The sequence below is a fragment of the Chiloscyllium plagiosum genome, chromosome 19, assembly GCF_004010195.1.
Source record: "Chiloscyllium plagiosum isolate BGI_BamShark_2017 chromosome 19, ASM401019v2, whole genome shotgun sequence".
Classification (NCBI taxonomy): Eukaryota; Metazoa; Chordata; class Chondrichthyes; order Orectolobiformes; family Hemiscylliidae; genus Chiloscyllium; species Chiloscyllium plagiosum.
In genome coordinates, this window is record NC_057728.1 from 68,066,984 (window position 1) to 68,074,088 (window position 7,105).

The window sequence follows — 7,105 nt, forward strand, 5'->3', positions numbered from 1 at the left end:
CCTGCAATCTTCTTCCCGACCTCTCCGCCCCCCCCCCAGTCTGACCTATCACCCTCACCTTGTCCTCTTTCCACCTATCACATTTCCGGCGCCCCTCCCCCAAGTCCCTCCTCCCTATCTTTTATCTTAGCCTGCTGGACCAACTTTCCTCATTCCTGAAGAAGGGCTAATGCCCGAAACGTCGATTCTCCTGTTCCCTAGATGCTGCCTGACCTGCTGCGCTTTTCCAGCAACACATTTCCATTTCTTTTTGGTGCCCTGGAAATTTTTGGCCTTAGGATGGTGGGTAGTGGTTCTGCTAGGTGGTTGGCAGTGCTGTATAATGAACCTATGGCAGTGGTCTTCATGTGTAAAATCAGAGAGAGGCAGCTGACAAGGGTGTTCTTTCCCATTGTTGCTATTTGCCTCAGAGATTAACAATTGGCAGAGGCTATTCGGAAGGATCTAAAATAGTTGGGTTTTTCCACCAGCTGTATAGAGCTAACTTTGTGCAATTGTTTGAAAGGATAAGCCAGTATCATCAGTGTTGGGGGTGGGGGGGATGGTTACCAATATCATAGTTACGCCAGATAGTGCTGATCAAAATGAATGTTCTTCCTCGGCTACTATGTGCCTTGAGAATGCTCCTGTTGCTATTGCTCAACCAATTGCTACAGAGGCTTAATGGTTGGCTTGGATCCATTATTTGGCATTGTGGCCGCCCTCTTATTAATTCACCAAGTTGTAACTCCCACAGGGTATGGGGGAGTGGGGGGTTGCAGATAGATTTCCCAGATTTTAAGCGATACCTATGTGAGTGACTGGGTGTGGAAGGACCTGAGGTCAATATGGCTCGACATTGAGGCCTCCCAGACAAGATGTCCCCTCCTCAGTCTGCTGTTTATGGATAAGATGAAATCTGTTATTCAGCATTGTAGAAGTCCGATTATTATAAACACGGTTAAAGCATGGAGGATGATGTGGCAGTGCAAAGATAACCTGCATAAGACATCACTGTTTATCCCTTTGGTTGGAGCCCCAGGATTCAGGAAGCTTGAATAAATACAGGTATAATAATAACTAATGCTCCGGTGGATGGGAGCTTCAGTGGGGATGCGCTGGGTGATGTAATTTAATGTAATTTAAGTCGAGTTAATTTAAGTTGATCCTATGTAGTTTGACTCAATCTAAGTTAGGTTAGTTTAGTATAAGGTAAGCTAATTTGATCTAATTTGCTAAGCTCAACTATTTGCCGAGTTGTAATGTGGAAAAATTGTTCCATACCTTCATGATAGTGTTGGTTTGTTTTATAGAGTTGTAGGTAGTTTATTGTTAATGTTTTTGTAATGTAAGATTGTTGCACTACCTTTTGTACATATAATTCTATTTAAAAAATCCTTTTTCATTAAAAAAGTTCTGGGATTTAACTATTAATGAACTGAAACCTGCAACCCATTTTAAAAGACAAAAAAAAGCAATCTAGAGTTTTTTCAACATATTGTTTTAATTGCATGACATTGTGATCTTTTGCTATAAATTCTGTGTCTTATAATCCTGCTCCACAGCTATCTGATGAATGAGCAGTGCTTTGAAAGTTAGTACTTCCAAATAAACCTGTTGGACTATAATCTGGTGTTGTGTGATTTTTAACAACATCCTGAAAGGCATAGCCCTCTAAGGTTGGCACAGGTTCAAAAGGAGATTGAACAGCATGCTCCAAGACAACATAATCAAAGTGAATTACAGTGACTGAAGCGCACCCATAGTAAGGGTGCCAAAACCAGATGGTAACAAAGGTTATGTGTGGACTATCGCTAAGTCAGTGCAGTCACAAAGACTGATGCATATCCGATTCCACATTTGGAAGACTGTGTTCTAAGTTGGACTTGCTCAGAGGATACTGGTAGGTACCTTTGCCAGAAAAAACTAAGGTAATTTTGGCTTCGTAACGCCGAATGGACAGTATCAGTTTTAACTCATACAATTTGGTACGAGAAATGAACCAGCCACATTTCGGAAACTACCAATAAGGTCATTGCATCACAGATGTAGATGACCTGGTGATTTTTAGTGACACATGGAAGGAATGTTTGCAACATTTATCAGACTTGTGCGGAAGGCAGACGTGGTAATAAGCCTGGTTAAAAAGTGAATTTGCTAAAGTCCAAGTCACCTTCCAGGGCCATGTTATTGGACAAATGGCCCCACAGGATGCAAAACAAAGGGGATTAGAGAGTGTCCTATACCTTCAAAAGAAAGAACACTACTATGATTCCTGGGATTCAGTGGATTTTATTGAAAATTCATACCAAATTTTAGCAGTGCAGCTACTCCACTGAACTACTAAAGAAAGGCAAGAAATTTCAGTAGACAGTGGACTGTCAGAAGACATTTGACAGTGAAAGCTGTGTTAACAACTGCCCCAGTGTTAGCCACACCTAATTACGCAAAGCCATTCAAGGTGGCTATCGATCCAAGTGATATAGGTGTCGGCGCTGTGCTCTTGCAGCAAAACGACGAGAAGATAGAGCTATCGAGTGTTTCTCCAGGAAATGCAGAAATATTTGACAGTTCAGGCTTTCATCTTGGTTTGGTATTACATCATTTCAATGTTTATGCTACCAGTAACAAATCAGAGACAATCATATACAATCATATATTAGTGGGCGGCACGGTGGCACAGTAGTTAGCACTGCTGCCTCACAGCGCCAGAGACCCGGGTTCAATTCCCGACTCAGGCGACTGACTGTGTGGAGCTTGCACATTCTCCCCCTGTCTGCGTGGGTTTTCTCCAGGTGCTCCAGTTTCCTCCCACAGTCCAAAGATGTGCAGGTCAGGTGAATTGGCCATGCTAAATTGCCCGTAGTGTTAGGTAAAGGGGTAAATGTAGGGGAATGGGTGGGTTACGCTTCGGTGGGTCTGTGTAGACTTGTTGGGCTGAAGGGCCTGTTTCCACACTGTAAGTAATCTAATCTAATCTAAATATACACTGATCATAATAATCCATTTGTGGAGAAATTTAAGGACAAAAATGCCAGACTGTTTGGATGGAGCTTATTATTATAGCCATTCAATTTTACAATTGTGGCGGATGAGAGAACATAATTGCCAATGCATTGTCAAAACTTGGATAAGAAACTGAGGCATTCGATGTCAGGAGTAAAAAAATAGACTGAAACAGAATGCAGTTGTGTATGTTTATAGTCAATGTATATGTGTGCTGTAGAGTACTAACACTTTAAGATTAAGTTTTAAAATAAAGTCGTTTTTGGATATTGATGGTTTTTTTTTTACAGGGGAGGTGTGATGATGCTGCTCCTTTAACAAGGTTATATTGTTCTTGGTTTTTTTTCAGAGAGGTCATAAAGACACAGACTTCGAAAAGTCTAAGTTAAAGGGTTTTAAGGCCAATTTGATTATACCTAATCGATACTGCCTCACGCAGAAAAAAGCACTTTTACAATGTCTGAGTGGCCAGTTCTCCTGCTCAGCTTCTCTTTGGTTTGATTTGGTTGTTGGCAGTCTTTGAGGAGAAAGTGAGGTCTGCAGATGCTGGAGATCAGAGACGGAAATGTGTTGCCGGAAAAGCGCAGCAGGTCAGGCAGCATTCAGGGAATAGGAGAATCGACGTTTCGGGCATAAGCCCTTCTTCAGGAATGGGGAAAGTTTGTCCAGCAGGCTAAGATAAAAGGTAGGGAGGAGGGACTTGGGAGAGGGGCGTCGGAAATGTGATAGGTGGAAACAGGACAAGGTGAGGGTGATAGGTCAGACTGGGGTGGGGACGGAGAGGTCGGGAAGAAGATCTCAGGTTAGGAAGGCGGTGCTAAATTTTTCCAGCAGGCTAAGATAAAAGTATAGGCCACCAAATAATATCACATTGGGACGGACAACAAACACAGAAATAACTAATGCCTGTAAAAACAGTATGACTATTATCATGGGGGATTTTAATTTATATGTAGGTTGGTTGAACCAGTTTGGTCAGGCAAGCCTTGAGGAGGATTTCATCGAGTGCACCCATGACAGTTTTCCTGAACAGTATGTAATGGAAGCAATGAGAGAGCAAGCCATCATTGATCTGGTCCTGTATAATGAGACAGGAATAATTAATGACCTCAAAATTAAGGATCCGGTTGGTGGGGGGTGTGGATCTGACGAGGGAGTCACGGAGGGAGTGGTCTTTACGGAATGCTGATAGGGGAGGGGAGGGAAATATATCCTTGGTGGTGGGGTCCGTTTGGAGGTAGCGGAAATGACGGCGGATGATGCGCTGTACATGGAGATTGGTGGGGTGGTAGGTGAGGACCAGTGGGGTTCTGTCCTGGTTGGCAGTCTGGTTACTCACTGAAAGCAGTCAAGCAATTTTGAGGCTGCTGGAGCCAAGAGAAGCAGCTTCATGCTGACTCTCCGTCTCTCTGACTTCTCTCCTCTAAGACCCTGTGTTTGATTTTATCCTTTGTGCCAAGGGGTGTTTATGAGGATTGTTGCAAGTATTTGGAACAGCATCATTAAACTGGCATTATCTGTTGGATTTTCAGATTGATTAAGTTACTCTGTATTTTTCTCTTTTGTTTGTGTTTCCTATGGTAATCTTGTAAATAAATTGTTTTATTTAAAACAAAGTGGTTTGACCTGTTTCCTGGAATATCGACTCTGCCATTTATGAGTTTAAAGTCCTTGTGAGTTAAAGTCCTATATAAGTTTTCAGTGGGGTCATTGGTCCCAGATCAGTTCAGATGGAGTCAGTCCCAGCAGCACAGTTCTTCCTTTCCAGTGCCCCTGAAATGGATTTCCTCTTTCCCTTTAACTATACATTTAGTTCTCTCATTTTCTTATCTCTATGCTAATTTGCATGTGGTTTAGGTAATCAGAGATTATAACCCTGAGGTCCTGTTTTTATTTTGTTCCTAATTCCTGAAATCCTGATATTCACCAAACAGGACCTCAGGGTTATAATCTCTGATTATCTGAGCCACATGCAAATTAGCAGAGATACAAAAATGAGATGTTCTTAGTCCTAACACAGATCTCAACTGGATATTCCTCCTCCCTCTCCAATATCCTTTCAAGCCAATTCAAGACGCCCCTTACCTTGGAACCAGGCAGGTTTGTGTGATTCTTAATCTTCTTACAAAGAATACTATCTGAATTCCTAATGATAGAATCTCATATCATCGCCACTTCTAGCTGCTCTGCCATCATGTTATCTACGTAGACTTCCAAAAGGTCTTTGATAAGGTGCCTCACGGGAGGCTGCTGTGTAAGGTGAGGGCCCATGGTGGTCAAGGGCCCATGGTGGAGCTACTGGCATGGATTGAAGATTGGCTGTCTGACAGAAGGCAGAGAGTTGGGATTAAAGGTCCTTTTTCGAAATGGCAGCTAATGACAAGTGGTGTCCCACAGGGCTCAGAGTTGGGGCTATAGCTGTTCACTTTATATATTAATGATCTGGACGAAGGGACTGGGGGCATTCTGGCGAAGTTTGCCGACGATACGAAGTTACAGGCAGGTAGTACTGAAGAGGTGAGGAGTCTACAAAAAGATTTAGACAGTTTAGGAGAGTGGTCCAAGAAATGGCTGATGAAATTCTATGTGAGCAAATGTGAGGTCTTGCACTTTGGAAAAAAGAACACAGGCATTTTATAAATGATGAGAAAATCAATAAAGTCAAAGTACAAAGGGATCTCAGAGTGCTACTACAGGATTCTCTAAAGGTTGACTTGCAGGTTGAATCTGTGGTTAAGAAATCAAATGTAATGTTATTTATTTAATAGGGTTGGAATACAAAAGCAGTGATGTGCTACTGAGACTTTATAAAGCTCTGATTAGCCCCTTTTAGAATACTATGTCCAGTTTTGGGTCCCACACTTCAGGAAGGACATATTGGCACTGGAGCATGTCCAGCGGAGATTCACATGGATGATCCCTGGAATATGATCCCTGGAATGGTAGGCCTAACATACGATGAATGGCTGAGGATCTTGGGATTGTATTCATTTGAGTTTAGAAGATTGAGGGGAGATCTAATAGAAACTTACAAGATATTCATGGCTCAGAAAGGGTTGACGCTGAGAATTTGTTTCCGTCAGGCAGGGATACTAAGAGCCGTGGGCACAGCCTTAAGATTAGAGGGGGTCAATTTAGAACGGAAATGAGGAGACATTTCTTCAGTCAGAGAGTGGTGAACCTGTGGAATTCATTGCCAGGGAGCGCAATGGAGGCCAGGATGTTAAATGTCTTCAAGGCAGAGATTGATAAATTCTTAATCTCGCAAGGGGCTAAGGGATATGGAGAGAATGCGGGGAAGTGGCATTGAAATACCTGTCAGCCATGATTGAATGGCGGAGTGGACTTGATGGGCCGAATGGCCTTACTTCCACTCCTATTTCTTAAAGTCTTAACATGATGCAGTGATTAGTTTGTACATTCTCCCCACATCCTTTTCCTTATCCAGTACCTCACACTTGTTAGACAAAGTCAAGAGTTGAGGCTTCTCTGATGCTAAATTCAGGATCCCCCAGTCTGCCTCCCTTGTAGTCATACCATCCTGGTCCTGATGATTGGCCCAATTTGAAATTCTTAGCTGTTGGACGTGTGACTGCCTCCTGAATCACAGTAAACTCTCACTCTACAATGTTCAAAGCTCATACTCCTGCTTATCAACTCACAAAACTCTTCTCATCAACCAACACTTGGTGCACATGATTGCACATCCACCTATTTCACTCTCAGCTACCTTCTCCCCAGCCCCAACCCCCTCCCATTAATCTCTCCACCCCCAAGGCTCCCAGCCTCATTCTTGATGAAGGGCTTTTGCCTGAAATGTCGATTTTCCTGCTCCTCAGATGCTGCCTGACCTGATGTGCTTTTCCAGCGCCATGCTCTCGACTCTAATCTCCAGCATCTGCAGCACTCACTTTTGGCACACGAGGTCACTGTGAATGATCAGTTACATCATTCATCATACTCCCTGGCCTGCAGCTCTACTTCATTTAATTATGAATTCAATTGTTTTAGTCTGTAAAATATTTCTATTATTTACATTTAATCTGAAAGCTACTTAGAATATGTAGGTAATAACAGGCAAGCAGAGCAGATTTCCTTCCTTAAAGAAACTAAACTGAAC